This window comes from Megalobrama amblycephala, linkage group LG5, assembly GCF_018812025.1.
Source record: "Megalobrama amblycephala isolate DHTTF-2021 linkage group LG5, ASM1881202v1, whole genome shotgun sequence".
NCBI classification, from domain to species: domain Eukaryota; kingdom Metazoa; phylum Chordata; class Actinopteri; order Cypriniformes; family Xenocyprididae; genus Megalobrama; species Megalobrama amblycephala.
The window spans coordinates 34,543,346-34,561,919 of record NC_063048.1 but is presented as its reverse complement, the minus strand read 5'-3'; the positions used below and the strand labels follow the sequence as shown (position 1 = coordinate 34,561,919).

Genomic DNA, 18,574 nt, shown 5'->3' with positions numbered 1-18,574 from the left:
ATAACTTAAACACCAAAGACAATTGGTAAGAAACTTAGGGTTGCCTTTTCTTGAGTTTCTAGACAATTACCGCTTATCGTAGACAAAGTGCACAGGCTTATAAACTCAAGTCTTCAGATAACCTACACACAGACGCTTGCCAACTCAACAGCAATAAACAATTAGCAAATAATAGTCCGGCAAAGATATCTTCGACAACCAGTAGCGCAGCTCCTCAACAACCGTCCATACCGGCGTGATGAATACGATCCTCAACTGGATGGAACTGAAATAAGTACTTTGAATGTTGCGATCCTATCGGACTAATGATAGCAACCTGAATCGTGACAAAGCACTGTTCGCCAGAGGAGAACTGGCCCCCTGACTAAGCCTGGTTTCTCCCAAGGTTTTTTTCTCCATTTTAACACCTATTTACCACTTGTTTGCCACCTGATGTCATCTGTTGGAGTTTGGGTTCCTTGCCGCTGTCGCCTTTGGCTTGCTTAGTTGGGGACACTTGACATTTGACTTGACATTTGATATTCAACAGTGCTTTGATCTGCCTGCATTGACACTATTCTTTAAGAGCTGCTGTGCAGCCAAAATTATACCAGTTATCAATGTAAAGCTGCTTTGACACAATCTACATTGTAAAAAGCGCTATATAAATAAAGGTGACTTGACTTGACTTGACTTGAGTAATGCTTACTCCAGACCGATGCATTTATATGCAGAGTCCAGGGTGCTTCAAAGAGGGCTCTGTAAATTGGGTCCAGTGGGTGAGAGGCTTTAACTGTAAGTTCATTAGGGAAATTTCCCTAATCCCCTGTGGGCTAAGGCAGTGTAAGTATTTTACTGCCAGTCACAGAGATTAGGCTGGCAACACTTCTAGCCCGCCGTTCCTCTGATTGAGTGGACGTCAGTTAAGAACCCAGAAGTCTCTGCTGCATTTTTATAGTAGACTTTACTTGAATCTTAGTCTGGAGGGCCCTTTCAGAGTTTGCATAATCTCTGTCTTAGGAGAATTCAAATTATAATTGCCCGACAGACAGAGATTACACCATCTTAGTTTAGTTAATGTCAGCTCCTTAAGATGAGCAGTAAACCAAGGAGCAGATGAACTGAAATTTTCAATCAGACATGGTGACCTCATACACATGTCCTCACATATTATTTAACTGCTGAAATGGAAACCACCATTCAATACACCATTTGCATCCCTTTCTATAAAACAACTGCTACATTATAAATTGCATAGTGAAGACAAATGAGGCTGGGCAGTTTAGAGCACACTGGCATACAAATGATGGTGGCATCATGGGAAATTTGTGTCAACAGTCTTACGCTGACATCAGCTGAGGGGGGACAACACGTACATGAGCCGCGCTATGCTCGGGCAGCCCGCGAAAAGATGGCAAACCATCTGTCCAGTCCACTGGAATGGTACGAGAGCCTTTTAAGTGGCTAAGTCTAAGTTAAGAAGGTGGATGTAAGGTTAATCAGAGGCCAGTTGGAAGTAATTGTCTGAAAGGTGGATGGCTTTAAAAGTTGACCATTGGATTGAACTATCATCACTTTCCTGACCCTATGGTTTACATTTGATTGTGGCGTTTCATTTTAGGTTTTGTGCATCAATGTATTTATATTAGGGGTCAATTAACAATTTGAATAATTTATTAACGAATTGTAGAATTATAGATACAGCACACTAATTGACGACTTGGTTTGCTGTTATAATTCAATAATGCTGACAATTGCAGCCTTTGTCCTCAGTTATATTTGGAAAGGTTGGGAGAAGGTACACAAAGGGAGGGGACTTATTAGAGCTGCAGTGCACGTGAGCCCTAATCAAATTGCCTTTGTGCTTGAAGCTTGTTCATCTAATGAATCTGTTCCTCAGACATTGACTCGGTGCATGAGCTGGCCCTCAAGGTGAATGCTCTTTGCGCCCTTTCAATCATCATTGACGTCTGCCAGAGAGTCTCATTAAGGTCCCATAAAACAATTGTGCAATGAAAATGGAAGTAAAACTATAGACTCAGGTGCTGTCCGTGGTGCTGAAATTCCCAGCCCTCTCCGTTCCCATGTGCACTTGTGTGGTGTTTTGCAAAGACTATAATTATCTGTGCCAGTGTGAACTAGGGTGGTATTATGCCACTTGATGGCCACCCTGTGCATGTGAATTATACGTTTTGCAAGGTTATATTAGCATTGTTCAATAGAATATGTAGCCACTAGAAACTAATCCACCACTCCCATCAACACAGGTAAGTATAAACGATCACGTATGTACCGTATAGCCTATATGCAGAGCTTGCATAAGCTTACTATGTATACAACACGATATGAATAAGATATTGAAATAGAATAGCATAAATTATTGATAAGCCATTAGAATGAAGCAGATTTTACCTACTGAACAACATTAGTCAGATCAAACATTTATGCATAGGCGAACATCTATTGAAACATACCAGGTGGTAATGAAATCATATAGAAGTAATGGAATTGTGAGTAATTTCAGCTGGGAAGCAAACTGGAATCCCTAAATTGGAACATTCAACTTTCCTTATCACAATTATCTTCAAATCTCTGAAAGTACACGAATCCCTTCTTCAGGATTGATGGTGTTATATAGTTAAAGCGGGCACGTCGAAGGCAGAGTTTCAACTGTAACTAATTGAACGCGTTAACCGATATAAAAACACTTTGCCGTGTCCATGTCTTATTAATGGTGTTTTTGAAATCATTTTACAAAAGAGAGGTGCTCAATAATCAGCGTGACAAGCCCTTCACTTACCTTAATCATTGGGAACGTATCCATTCGTTTTGAATGCACTTAATTCTAAGCCTTTGCTGTTTCAACACATCTTCTTTTCTTGTTTCATGTAAAAGAAAGGCAGAGAAACGAAGGAAGGTGCATTCTTTTGCACACCGACCTGCGCTGATATCCGAGTCCTATCGCACCATTCATGTGTAGTTTCCACCAAGTTGAGCTGAAAACGGCCACACGCACTTCTAGATCAGACAATTATCCCCAGATCTCTCGTTAAATTGTTATTCCTCTCCGAACGCCACCCGTTTATTCCCGTGTTTCAGTTGCTGTCTGTTTCTTCATTGTTTTGTAGTGAATCCAGTAAAGCGCAAGCAATTCCGTTCGCAAACTAAAGAGATATCCAGATAACCCCCGAGGAAAGCGGACAGATTGAGCCTAGTTTGAAAAAAGAATTGGTTGCAAAAAGCGCAGGTCAGTTGAAGCATGTATAGCCTATACTGAACGTGTGTAGACGGCGATCATGAGCTCTCCAGAGCCGTGCAAATCTGTAGATGGCACAAACGAGTCAGAACGGACACGGTGCGTTGCAGGGACAACTCCGAGAAGCTTATCAGGATCACAGTAATGCACAGACGGACGTATAGCGCGCATACCAAGGCGTCCGGATTTACGCATTATCTGTACGTCCACTGAACCTAAATAATTAGCCTTTAAGGGGAATGGTCTATCTGGGTTGACTGCGCTTAGACGCAGGATGTCCGATTGTGTCGGATCAACTTCAACTGCGAGTATAGGCTACGGATTATCTATGCCCTCACTTAACCTAGATAATTAGTCTTTGAGATTTTGAGCAGATTTGTTTCAATTAACTTACTGACAAAACACTGAACGCATGTCATGTCTTTTAAGACCTAGAAAAATATTATGCTAGTATATTAAATTGCCATCTGTTATTGTCATTGACTGCAAAAAGTGAATATGTTTCATAATTGTCAATATTACAATTCAGAATACAAGAGTCAGTTCCAGCCCTCGAATTTGATTGGTCAAATGTTCCATGAGTAGTGCATTTAAAACAGCGCTGGGACATTTTACTGTATGTATGATAGGTGTCTGTTCAAATCATTCCAGACCACAGCAGAGTGGAAGATGACTGGTGGTTTGCTATGTCATTTTATTTTAGACACTGTTACCTGGTGAGATTTGCTCTTAAATATGTTCAGTGTTTTCACAATGTCAAGAACATAGGTGAATTAATGTAGTTATTAATACTTTGCTTTAATTAACAACAGGGCTGCACATGAATCCAATTTGGCACCACTGTATGAGGCAAGTTCGAGTATGAACAGCTCAGAATCTCATCTCATACAGTAATTAGGACATGGCGCGGACGCAACATATGTTACAGCCATGAACCATGATTTGCTTCTTGCTGTTGCTTGTCCCTGACAGGTGGTATTGAGTCATTCTAGAAAACATTTGATTGGACGAGAATATGCATCTGAGATCAAGATGATCTCAGTGCATCAATATCTTTAGACTGTATTCCCGCAAGTGAAAGACATTTTAAATGCTTACATATATGACAAACGTTTATTTGGTAACACTTTACAATAAGGTCTCATCTGTTAACATTAGTTAATATATTTACTAGCATTAACTATGAGCAATAACCTATACATTTTACAGAATTTATTAATCTTTATTCATGTTTTTTAATAAAAGGACAGTTGTTTATTGTGTGTTAGAATCACAGCACATTAACTAACGTTAATAAATACACCTTTTGATTTCAAAAATGTATTAGTAAATGGACATACCATCTCCAACACAGATAACCTCAAAGCTAATAAAAAATGGTTCCTCATTTTGTAAAATAAAAATAAATTGTTCAATTTACAATGAAAGTTATGGGGTATGGAAATAAAAGCAGAAATTAGTAATCTTGTCACTTGAGCTGCAACATTCTTAATCATGGTAGTATGAACTTTGGTTGTGGTATTGCCAATATTATCACATTAGTCTCATGGTAACACTTAAGGTATTGTTAATTTTAGCAATTATACCAGTCACTGCCTTGTCTCATAGACTTCTATTGGAAGTGCATTAATGGAAACGCTTGGCTGCATCCGAATATTCATACTTCCCTACTTTATAAAAACAGTGTGTGAAAAGAGTATGTCCGAATTCACAATATAGTCGTGAACAGCAATAAAGCGATGCAACACTTATTCAAAATGTGCTAAAACACTACTTAGCCATGGTAAAATCAGTGTAACACACAGCTTCATATGGCTTATTGCTGCTTTATAATGAAATGGTTTCTCCTTGTTATATTTCAGTTGCTGTCAGACCTTTCTTTCCCAGGAAGATGATGAGATTATATATTCTGTTCCCATGGAGTTACGTTATGCATTTGATAAGTCCATCATGAGTGAAACAATTGCAGCGTGAGATTTGCTGTACTTTATTTCTTTTCTGCCGCTGATATGGAAAAATATCCCTGCCACTCGTATGGTGAAATGTCTGTGAACGATGAGATGTCTGTGAATGATGAGATGTCTGTGAACGATGGTGAAGATATCTTTTGCTGACAGCAAAACACAAAAACGGTTTTCCTATTCATTTTTTAACTCATTATTCCCAAGAGGTTTATTTTCCAGTAAATTCAAGAACGGCCAATTTTCAGTAATGAAAAGTGGAAAATACACAGAAAAAAGGAACTACTTGTGAATAGAAATATAGCTGCCATAGGAACTGACTCAGTTGTTTTTAAGTTGCTGAAGGCAGAATGATTTTGAAATATGCAGAAACATCGGCTCAGAGTCAAACAAATGCCCTAAAGATAATTTACTGGTAATTTACCATGCAGCTGGACAGTGACCTCTAACAAACCGCTCAAGTGCCCAAGGAGTTTTCAAGGCCAAAGAGCAGAATTATCACCACAGGGCAATATAATCACTCAACTTCAGTTCAGTTGAGACTGAAAGCAAAAAGGTCCCAAAACAAATAGGTGTGGTGAATGACTGCAGTACAGTCTTGACAGAGCATTACTCTTTAAGATAGTGGTCTTCAGCAGGTTCTACTGCTGCAGGATTCCACAATTCTTTTGTTATAAATAGATATGCTTTAAATATAAATACTGTATACAGGGGCGTAGTTTGTGGGGGGGATGGGGGGGAGGTAACCCCCCCCCCCCCAATATTCAAAACCATCAGTTACAACCCCCCAATACAATACAACCATACCAACGTTCAACCCCCCCAAAGTTGAAACCAAATCTACGCCCTTGACTGTATATAATATTAAAGAATAGGCACAGTGATTAAAGTTCTCCGTCACTACGACGTATTTCCATTAATTGGATTGCAAAGAGGCCATGTGAGATCAGTTTTGACGGTACACCTTAGACATTCTACTAACTATAAGTAACTTTGCAACTACATGTCAACTAACTCTCATTAGAGTATTAGTAGAGTGTCTGCTTAATATCTGCTAACACTTTATTTTGATGATCCCCAACAAACATTCTACTGACAATTAGTAACTTTGAAACTAAGTTAACTTATTCTATAAAAACCTAACCATAACCTAACAGTCTACTAATATTCTAATGAGAGTTAGTTTACATGTAGTTGCCAAGTTAGTAGAATGTCAAAAGATGACCATCGAAATAAAGTGCAACCCAGTTGAGGGTCGGAAATTAACAGGGTGTGGGGCAAATATGCCCCCCAAATTTAAGAGTGTCACAATATATATATCATTATTTGTACAACTGAAAAGTCTCAAGCATTGAAAAAAGTATCAGTTTTATTTCATAGATTTAAAACAGCTTATAGAAGCAATAGAAAAGCTGGGTAACACTTTAGAATAACTCACGCTATGAAGCATTAGTTAAGCATTAGTAAATAGTTAATTCATCATTTATAAAACATTAATAGACATTAGTAAGCCATTTATAAATACAGCTATAAATGCTTTGTTCTTGATTTATAAGCATATCTATAATGAGTTTAATAATTGTATTTTCATACTTTATTAATTATCCATTTATCATTTCTAAATTATGTATTACATTATTCACAAACCAGTCATTTAGGAGTTGTCAGTGGTTCATAAGATCATTTAGGAAGTGTAAGTAAATGATTAATAAAATATTTAAATGTACATTTATGCATCTTATTATTTAGACATATAGTATTAGTTACTCAGTGTGTTAATAAATGCTTTATTAACATATTCCTAGTGTCAAAACGACCTTGGTACTAACTTTAAAACATTAGAGAACAGCAGTGCAGAAGATCACTGAACCTTTAAATCTCATTTATAAAAGCTTTACAATGCATAAATAGTCCTCACTTTAGATGAGCTCACAAAAATAGTTAACTGACTGCTTCTAAATGTTTTATAATTACCTGAATTAATCATGAATTGCAGTAGGAATATGTGTTAATAAAACATTTACTAACACACTAAGTAACTATTACTATGTGTCTAAATAATAAGATGTATAAATGAATAGTTGGTAACACTTTATAATAACTGCACACTATGAAGCATTAGTTAAGCATTAGTTAATAGTTATTTCATCACTTATAAAGCATTAACAGACATTAGTAAGTAGTTTATAAATACAGATATAATTGCTTTATTCTTGATTTATAAGCATATCTATAATGTGTTTAATAATTGTATTTTCATACTTTATTAATAATCAATTTATCATTTCTAAATTAAGTATTACATTATTTACAAAACCAGTTATTTAGGAGTTGTCAGTAGTTCATTTAGTAAGTGTAAGTAAATGATTAATAAACTATGTAAACATTCATTTATACATCTTATTATTTAGACACATAGTAATAGTTACTTAGTGTGTTAGTAAATGTTTTATTAACACATATTCCTACTGCAATTCATGATTAATTCAGGTAGTTATAAAACATTTAGAAGCAGTCAGTTAACTATTTTTGTGAGCTCATCTAAAGTGAGGACTATTTATGCTTTGTAAAGCTTTTATAAATGAGATTTAAAGGTTCAGTGATCTTCTGCACTGCTGTTCTCTAATGTTTTAAAGTTAGTACCGAGGTAGTTTTGACACTAGGAATATGTTAATAAAGCATTTATTAACACACTGAGTAACTAATACTATATGTCTAAATAACAAGATGCATAAATGTACATTTAAATATTTTATTAATCATTTACTTACACTTCCAAAATGATCTTATGAACCACTGACAACTCCTAAATTACTGGTTTGTGAATAATGTAATACATAATTTAGAAATGATAAATTGATCATTAATAAAGTATGAAAATACAATTATTAAACTCATTATAGATATGCTTATAAATCAAGAACAAAGCATTTATAGCTGTATTTATAAATGGCTTACTAATGTCTATTAATGTTTTATAAATGATGAATTAACTATTTACTAATGCTTAACTAATGCTTCATAGCGTGAGTTATTCTAAAGTGTTACCGAATAGTTTATTAATAATTTACTTACACTTACTAGATTAACTACTGACAACTCCTAAATAACTGGTTTGTAAATAATGTAATACTTAATTTAGAAATGATAAATTGATTATTAATAAAGTATGAAAATACAATTATTAAACACATTATAGATATGCTTATAAATCAAGAATAAAGCAATTATAGCTGTATTTATAAACTACTTACTAATGTCTATTAATGCTTTATAAGTGATGAAATAACTATTAACTAATGCTTAACTAATGCTTCATAGTGTGCAGTTATTATAAAGTGTTACCAAAAGCGGTTCTAAAACATATTATTCCCATAAAACGCTGTTGTGTTAGGATATACCAGAGATTAGTGAAATCAAACACAAGCTTTATTGACAGCAATGATGGATTGAGCACAACAGGTCAGTAAAAAGTCTATTGGCAGGTTTTGCAGATGGTGACGGAGATCATAGTTGCTCAGAAGAGGATTGTGGAAAGCAGACACCTCGTTGGTAAGAGGAGGAAGAATCCCGGTGAGTACAACTGACTATCTCTTTACTTACAGGTGATGCTGAGAGGAAAGTTGGAGCATGGAGATACAGGAAGAATACAAGGGAGATTGCTAGGAGTTTGCAGGAGAATTTGCTGGAGGTAAGTAGTCAGTTAGATAGTCCTTTGTCCGCGTTGAGGCCTGAGGTGTAATTGATGTAAGGGAGTGACAGTGGAGCCTGGTAACTCCATGACATATTGGTGTTAAGTATTTAAATAAAGTAATTGTTAAAAGAACACGAATATAAGATTTTTAGGACAGATCTTTAATCCCTGGCATTTTACTTTATCTGTTACCATATCACTGGGTTCAACCTTCTGACACATTCTTTGTCAAAAGGCATAGTTTGTCATAAGGTGGATGAAAGGAGGACTCAAACTGCGGTGAACAAAAGAACAAGTTTATTCAGGGTGAAACCTGAGACACCAAAATGAAACAATCAAAGTGACTGGTGACAGTTTGAGGAAACTGTTTGGTGGTTCTCGCTGTATCTGTTCACACTACAGCAGACACACAGGCTGGAGAGACCACAGAGAAAGCAGGAGACAGGACGACCCAGCAGAAGACGAGCCCGAGCCCAGCAAGAGAATATGGCTTGCTTAAAAACTCCTCGTCTAAGGGTCCTGAGCACAAAATCAAAACAGGTAAGACACAGAGCAAAAACGCAGTACAAACATATAACATCCACGTAACATGAAGATCAACTGACAACAAGGGATAGACAACAGCTGGGCATATAAAAGGTAGAGGGAATGAGCAACAGGTGTGGGAGATCAGCTCGTGATCAAGCGCCATAGCGCTGATTACTCCAATCACGTGCTGCAGAAAAATGACAGGACAAGACAAACAACAGGAAGAGCCGGTGTCACACCCTGAACCTGTGACATAGTTCTGACATTTCAAAGGCCATAATTTCCCTTTTTGATATAATATTCTCATTATTTATGCACACCTACCAAGAAAAAAAAAGCTTATGCTGCTTAGATAACTTTAAGTGATGAAGAATTGTAAGTTTCTGTTTGTGCTTGCTGGAGGTTAACCCAGGCATGAATGTGTTTTTTGGCAGACACTCTCGATGAACACCCCCTTTGATTGGGTTCACAGAGAGGGCTCCACAGCCTCCCCTTGGAGAATGATCGATGTAGACCGCGGGAGACAGAATGAGGAGCCCCCTCTCCCCTCCTCTCAGCTGCACTGACAGCTGTGTCCGAGCTACAGAAAGTATCAGAGCAAAAGCTCAAAAAAAAAAGGCAGCTTCAGGAGAATCTCCATTCAAGATCTCATTACTGAAGTTAGTTGAAGCAGAAGATAGGAACGATAATAGTGAGGAGACTGGGGGTATTTTAAGGTTTTTACTGTAGCCATGTGTTTCTTAAGTGTTCCTTTTATATATTTTCACCTTAGATTTTATTTATGGGGTATGCTTTTTTATTTATTATACACTTTAAGGTTTAATTATACAAGTACTGACTAATATTAATTAACAATGTGTACTTAAGGTTAGAATTAGCAAGGAACATGTTTAATATTCAGAAGGGTCCATGAATAATCGTGTATTAATACCTGAGATAATACTTACTTCAGTATGAATCAATGATTAGAGAATACATTAAAGAAAGAACTGAGCGCCTAACCTTAACTATGACCAGAGTCATATGGATTCATGCATGAATAATGGCAACCTTAACTAAGGTTAGTACATGTTTCATTGTTGAATATATAATTTTAGGGGAAAACTAAACCAAACAGGCTCCATAAGAATAAACGAGAAGTATTCTGACTTTGAAATAAATGTGAATAATATTGTCATAAGATTCTGCAGCTTCGTCAATAAACATCACTGGATGGTACATTGGTTTGTGGCTATTTACATGGATCTTTGTTTTCAAATGTAGAAAATACTATATACACTACTAACAATAACTATCACCAATAAGTTGATAGTTGTTTTTGCATGATTCTTTCCCTTCAAACTCACCCTAGTCTGTGGCTTATACAAAGTTTGTACAAAAATTTGATGCCTCACTTTAGATATTCTACTAACTATAAGTAACTTTGTAACTACATGTCAACTAACTCTCATTAGAGTATTAGTAGACTCTCTGCTGAAAAATCTGCTAACACTTTATTTTGATGCTCTCCAACAGACATTCTACTGACTATAAGTAACTTTGCAACTACATCCGAACCTAAAACACCTAACCCAAACCTAACAGTCTACTAATACTCTAATGAGAATCAGTTGACATGTACTTACTTACAGCAAAGTTACTTACAGTTACTTATTATTTACAGTGTCTAAAGTGGATCATTGAAATAAAGTGTAGGGCTGAGCAAATATGGGTAGAACTCTTTACTGCCCTAGTACTTCAGAAATCCCTTTAAAAGGTATACATGTGAATTAAACATGGCACAATGGCCTTCATCATCACAGTATGCTAATGCCTATCTAGTGCGAGGGATTCATCAATATGCTGATTGTGGACTGTTGGGACACTCCAGGCACAGGATGGTTCTGTTTGGAGAGACAGAGTCGTTTACACCTCAACACACCTCATCTGTACCATTTGCTTCACATGACATATATGCTTTCAACTGCATGCTATTTATCTACTAGTGTTTTCTAACTAACTATGTCATGTTTGGTCTCATCTGACAGTTTATAAACTGAACTGAATGGCAGTGTACTTAATGGCGACATTAAAGTATCCTAATGTACAATCTAGGTATTGCTTAAACATGCATTGAGGAGAATATGCTAATGTACTTCTTCCCCTCTTGATCACCACCCATTTGCCATATCTTCTGGCTTCCTGTCAGTTGGTTTTGGTGTTGGTATTCCACTCATGTATAACAATGCTTTGCTCAGGGTATAAGAAGGAAAGGTAACAGTTGTTCTGGAAGAAAGGCTTTAACCCCGCCACTCCGGCACATCGATGCATAACCTCTTAATACAAGAAAGGCTTTTAAGGCCTCTTCTGCACAGCAGTGCATTATTCGTTACAACTAAGTTTTCTATACAGTATGTTGTTCCATTCTGCTGTCTGTATATTTAAACATGTAACTTAATAAATAACTTTGCCTGCTTTAAAGGTTTTGAGAATCTTTCCTTTTGTAACTGATAGTGTTGAAAGCTAAATTGATTGATTGACGTTCAGGTTAAATCATACGTTTTCCTATCAGTTCTAAGAAAGACTTTTACCTTTAATGAATAAGAGGTAAAAAATAACAACTTTAATGGAGTCAGATTAATTATATTGGAGTCAGATAAATAACTGAATTATGCACGTCATCCTTCAACTGCTTTTTGTTTCCGATTATTGGTTCAAAATATCAGCGTAAGCTTCCAGCCTTACAAAAGTGTTATCCAAAAAAACAGAAAAGAAAAGAAAAAAAAAGGTTTCCAAAAGAAACAACTAACCAGGAACCATATACACCACAGTCTGGAGAACGCAGACACATCCAGATGCAGATCATGACCATATTTTACCTCCGCCGTGTGACTTCTTGAAAAGCCACTAAATGACACTATATGACATTTCTTTACCTGGGCTGGGTATTTTATAGAAAGTTCATAAGTCATGGCCTGATTTTAGTGAGTTAACTATGATGTCCCCCTCAAATAAAGTCATGACATAATTATGCATTAACAAGGCATGTGTAACCCCTCTGGTTCTGCTTGTTTATTTATTTATTTTTTTTTTTGTAAACATAAAAAAGTGTTTATACCTTTCTCATGCAAATCTCTTAAGTACAAGCAGCTGAATATGGAAATGTTCTAAAAACATAGTCACATAAAAATGTGCAACATTTGCTAGATTAAGGAGGTGACACATTTTACCCACTAATACATCTTCCTATCTTATCTAACTTACGGCATAGTTTTGATGTTACAGCATTCTGTCCAGAGACAAAACTCTTAAGAGTTTTTGTGCACAAACCAGGCCTGGTTCCAGAATCAAATCACTGGAGGTGCTTCTGAAAATTACTAAGGCCGCTCTAGTACAGTGCAGATGTAGGCTAAGCAATGGCTTCACAGGTTCACAGTGATGCATTTAAGATTATTTACAAGTCACTTTACCAAAAATAATAGAATTTAAAAACTGTTTTGCTACAAATATTTTTCTGTTAATCTATTAGTCTGCCTTAACATTGCTTTAATGTGTTATTTATTTAACATGTCAAATTTCTGTCCCGTACAGAGTGAATCCAGTCAGCATTTAGGCTATACATGTCACTTCTGAAACTTTGCAGCATGCAATTAGCCATCGGTCCTCTTAACAATAGTTATTCAGTGGATTATATAGGCTGTAGCCTCGAAAGCGAGCCAAGATGGCTTCCTTTTACAATCACTAAAACACTGTCACTTTGTTAGTTCGTCGCAATCTCACAAAGTTCAGTTATAATCAATGAAGCTGCCAACAATGCACAATAAATCTCTTACATACATGAGAGGTTTTGCGAGCCTGCATAACTCAACACTTAATTAAAATTTCTGGCTTGAGTGGACGCTGACTAACTTAAACACCTCTGATTGGCCATTGCATTCAAGAGATCAACAACTATGTCTGTTATTAGCTACTGTGCTTACCACTGCAAAAACACATTTTAAATAGATACATTTGACGTTCTCTAGAGCGCAAACTTAAACATGCAGTATCAATTGAGGGTGCTCTTGCTTGCGTTTGAGGGTGCTTAGCACCCTCTAGCACCCCCGTAGACCTGGGCCTGGCACAAACAGACTTCAAGAGGAAATGCTTGTTTAACCATTACCTCAAAACTGCAGCTGAAATGATGAAGGACACTGGGGGATCAGGACAACATTACTCACGTGTCTTCATTCATTCTAGGTAGGCCTGCTGGTAGAGCATTGATCCGTAAAGACAAATACTCATGAAAAACAGCCTAGGGATAGTTCACCCAAACATGAAAAGTCTGTAATGAATTATTTACCCTCATGTTGTTCCTAACCCATTAGACTTTTTACATATCTTCTTAACACAAATTAAGATATTTTGTCCATTCACAATAGATGAATGAACTCCTTTTGAGAGAGCTACATCTCCAAAAAGCCAAGCCAATGTTGATTCTTGTTTTATTACAAGCTCTGTTGCATTCTCTTTTTGCCAGCAGAATCTCTTTTGGATATGATGAAATGTGTATGGGCGAGTGACATACCTACACAATTTTCTGAGAAAACCATCCCAAGAGGTCTAAAATATAAACACTTAAATATAAAATATTTAAAATATCTAAAATATATAAACTTACCACAGTGAATCAGAGTAAGAAAAAACATGTTTTGGAAGAAGGATTGATGACATACAGACTCATTATTTAAATTTTGTTACATAGTGTACCTTTAAATCTCTTTAAGCATTTGACTCATATGGATTTGTTTTATAATCTCTTTATTAATTTTTGGGGGGATTGAATAGACTTCTAATGGAGAGATATTTTCATTTAAAATATCTTCATTTGTGTTCCGAAGATGAACAAAATTATTATGGGTTTGGAACTACATGAGGGTGATAATTGATGACAGAAATTTCTCTTTGCTATCACATATTGTGTATAATGTCACATTACAATATGTGACTCTAGATGTATTGTGACTTTTAACACTTTCAAAGTTAAAGGTGTTTTGATTATTTAATTGCAAGTATACAGATCCTACAACAGCTCTGAAAGAATCACACCTTGAGGAATAAAAAGAATAAAAGCAGGTTTGCTTACACGGTAATCAGATAACTACATTCCAAGGTCTAATATAATATTAGACACAGCTTTGGTAATGTATTAGAGTTGACATATTATGATTATTATTTCTCTGTAATTGTAGTCACATCTATTAAGTTACTGATATGGATCACTGATTGCATTCCTCAGTTCAGCAAAGTATTTAATAAGTTTTTAAATAGCAGGATTATTGGTAAAATCTATTTTAACTACAAGAATGCAATAATGCAATAAACATTAATTCAACAACATAAGATTTAACATAAAACCCTACTGTAAAAAACTGATTGTCACAGTTCCCTTCTGTCCTGGACTCCATCTCCCATCATCACCCATTAAATGCACTTTTTTACTTTCAAAAACTATACATTTAACAGTATTTTACTGTAATATTTTATAAATATTCCGTTACAGCTCTTCACCATAAAGTAAATGAACTTGTGGTTTAAGCCATTAACAGGTCTTTGCAGTAGCATTTTACAGTGTTTACTGTTAAAATTACGAACTTTTTATTTATACAGTTTTTCAGATTAAGTGTTCTTGACTTAACTTAAATGTGCACTAAATATGTTTTCTTACACTGGCTCCTCATCCTGGTTTTGGATATATATATATATATATATATATATATATATATATATATATATATATATATATATATATATATATATATATACGGTACAGTCCAAAAGTTTGGAACCACTAGGTTTTTAATGTTTTTAAAAGAAGTTTCGTCTGCTCACCAAGGCTACATTTATTTAATTAAAAATACAGTAAAAAACAGTAATATTGTGAAATATTATTACAATTTAAAATAACTGTGTACTGTTTAAATATATTTGACAAAGTAATTTATTCCTGTGATGCAAAGCTGAATTTTCAGCATCGTTACTCCAGTCTTCAGTGTCACATGATCCTTCAGAAATCATTCTAATATGCTGATTTGCTGCTCAATAAACATTTATGATTATTTTCAATGTTGAAAACAGTTGTGTACTTTTTTTTTCAGGATTCCTTGATGAATAGAAAGTTCAAAAGAACAGCATTTATCTGAAATACAAAGCTTCTGTAGCATTATACTCTACCGTTCAAAAGTTTGGGGTCATTTTTATTTTTTTGAAAAGAAATTAAAGAAATGAATACTTTTATTCAGCAAGGATGCATTAAATCAATCAAAAGTGGCAGTAAAGACATTTATAATGTTACAAAAGATTAGATTTCAGATAAACACTGTTCTTTTGAACTTTCTATTCATCAAATAATCCTGAAAATCCTGTACACAAATATTTTGTACAATTGTACACATTAAACGTTTCTTGAGCAGCAGATCAGCATATTAGAATGATTTCTGAAGGATCATGTGACACTGAAGACTGGAGTAATGATGCTGAAAATTCAGCTTTGCCATCACAGGAATAAATTACTTTGTGAAACATATTCAAATAGAAACAGTTATTTTAAATTGTAATAATATTTCACAATATTACTGTTTTTTACTGTATTTTTAATTAAATAAATGTAGCCTTGGTGAGCAGACGAAACTTCTTTTAAAAACATTAAAAATCTTAGTGGTTCCAAACTTTTGGACTGTACTATATATATATATATATATATATATATATATATATATATATATATATATATATATATATATATATATATATATGTGTATGTATGTGACATTGCAGCTGCAAATCACAATTTTTATTTTATTTGTTCCTTTTTTGTACAACTTTTAAAACTTATAAAATATCACCTGAGGGTCATATAAATCTATTCTAGGCCTACTTAAGTCAGGTTTCATTTTATTTAAATTGGTTCTTATTCTCACAATGGAAAATCATTTTGCTGGGTCTAAGTATAACCTGTTTTTTAAATGCAGTATTCTGTTAGCTATTAGGCACTATGTAATGAGCTGTTGCTAAGCTGCCTTTTTCTTCACATTCTAAAAGAGAAACATCAACACAGAGGACATTGTGTCAGATGCCCACTTGTTCATTATTTGTGTGCTGCACATGACACATACATGAAGGGCATGACAAGTTCTTTCATTCAGGGTCGTACATCAGCGGAAGTGTAGTGTGATTCTTTACAAGACATTCAAGGCTCATAAAATTTGACCTGAGATGTTAAAGACAAAATAGAGAGACAGATTCCGTGTAAAGAAATAAAAAATAACAAACTTGACACATTGAGGTAGGCTGTGAACACACCGGCAATGAGCTCCAATGATGTCTTTTACACTACAATTAGCAGTGCAGTAAACAGCTTGTTCATGGACTCCATTTCGCTGTGCCGCCAAGTGTTACAAGAGAAGCTATTTAGCCTCCGTTCAACACTGCTCAAAGCATTTTTGACCTTGGCTAAGTGCTTTATAGCTCTGAATGATTTATTAAAAATAACTGCATCTGCCTGAAGACTCGGTGTGATATGCTAAAAGAGGATGACTGTAGTGCTGAAGAATAAAAATCTCTGCAGATAAATGAGGATCTTGCACACACAGATTTCAACAAAAGAAGATTTTAGCTTATTCCCTTTTGTAGTACTCTATAGTAAAATCCTGAAAACCTTTTTCCATTTATTTTTTGTGACTTTTCAAATGCCTTGGTAACCACACATGAACAAATGAGAACCAACCTTGAGTAACTGAAACACAGGGATTTAAATACATAAGGCAAACAAAGGAAACTAAACAAGACTCAGGTGAAACTAATCAGTAACTAAGGCCTCCAACAAGGGCTAATCAAGAACTATTCAGAAAGGGAATACAAGAAACAGAAATACAAGAACAAAATGACAACTAATCTGAACATAACTTTTAGGGTACCTGTATTTACATGCAGGTATTTTTTTCATATATATAAAATACAATGTAAAAACATGTATGTACACAATAAGTGTGTTATATCAAATGATGTATTAAATGTTATATAGTTAAAGGGATAGTTCACCCAAAAATCAAAATTTGGTGTTTATCTGGAAGTTTACAACGGAAGTGATGTCTAGCACTAATTGAAGTATATGCACGAAACATCACTGCTGTTGTCAGAGAGCGATCAGACCTCACTAAGCGAGTGCTGAACGCAGTTGGACATAGTGGTGGATTAGAGGTAAAAAATGATATAAATAATGTTCAGTTTCTCGCACAAACTGATCGTTTCGTGTCTTAGGACATCAATGTGTCGTAACGAGCCGCAGGGTTTAATTTAGATTTGTCTGTGCAAGGTTTTTCGATTCTTATTGATCAAGTTCCCAGTCACTCCCATTATTTGACTGACAGACAGCAACGGTTGGAGTTAAAAATCATCATTTGTGTTCTACTGAAGAAACAAAGTCACCTACATCTTGGATGCTCTGTGGGTAAGCAGATAAACATCAAATTTTCATTTTTGGGTGAACTATCCCTTTAAAGTGCCACTGAAATCAAAATGTAAGTTTTTTAGGAAACAGAGGTTTTATAGAGTCTAATGGCTCTGGCGAGCTGTAACATAAACGCTATTGGCTATTTAAAAAAGGGGCAGGGCTGTTCGATATGTCGCCCTGTCTTCCTGTTTCAGTTGAAATGACATCAACACATTGAATAATGATGCGCTTTCCAACCCTCTTCAGTGGGCCTTTAAAGATTCTTAATATAAAGTGGGTCCACAGATTCAATAGTAACCATAGTTCACCATTCTAAAATTTCCAGTGTGTGAACTTTTATGCATTTACCAATATTCACTCAAATGCCTCTTTCATCAGTGCTTCCTCATAAATAATCACACCTCTGAAGTTATTGATTGTGCAGTCAACACACTGATTAAATCTGTTTGACATTGTTACATCGACGGTCTAAAATTGGCTGTGCGTTCTGAGATATTTGGATTTGACAGCATTCTCAATTATATTTATTTATTTATTTATTTATTTATTTTGCACCAAGGACTGAAGATGAGACAGAAAATTGTTAGATAGTAAAAGAGATATGGGAATAGAACCAGAACGAATCATAGGCCAGACTCAAACTTAGAAAACTGCAGAAGGTTAAAGAAGTAGAACAATTCACAATT

The 18,574-nt window shown here is 35.3% G+C and overlaps 1 protein-coding gene and 1 long non-coding RNA gene across 2 annotated transcripts in view; one reads left to right on the top strand and one right to left on the bottom strand.

Annotated features, from left to right (window-relative positions):
• Positions 1-3,529, bottom strand: part of LOC125269164 (leucine-rich repeat and fibronectin type-III domain-containing protein 2) — a 131,206-nt gene extending 127,677 nt beyond the window's left edge. Inside the window, exon 1 of the mRNA XM_048191975.1 lies at positions 2,780-3,529. The gene's annotated coding sequence lies outside the window, so the exon portion shown is untranslated. The remainder of the gene's footprint in view (positions 1-2,779) is intronic.
• LOC125269166 lies at positions 2,111-12,277 on the top strand. The gene is made up of 4 exons (XR_007185044.1): positions 2,111-2,246; positions 8,802-8,887; positions 9,293-9,430; positions 9,853-12,277. It is a non-coding gene; the product is annotated as an uncharacterized LOC125269166 (long non-coding RNA).
• The last annotated feature ends 6,297 nt before the right edge of the window (positions 12,278-18,574 follow it).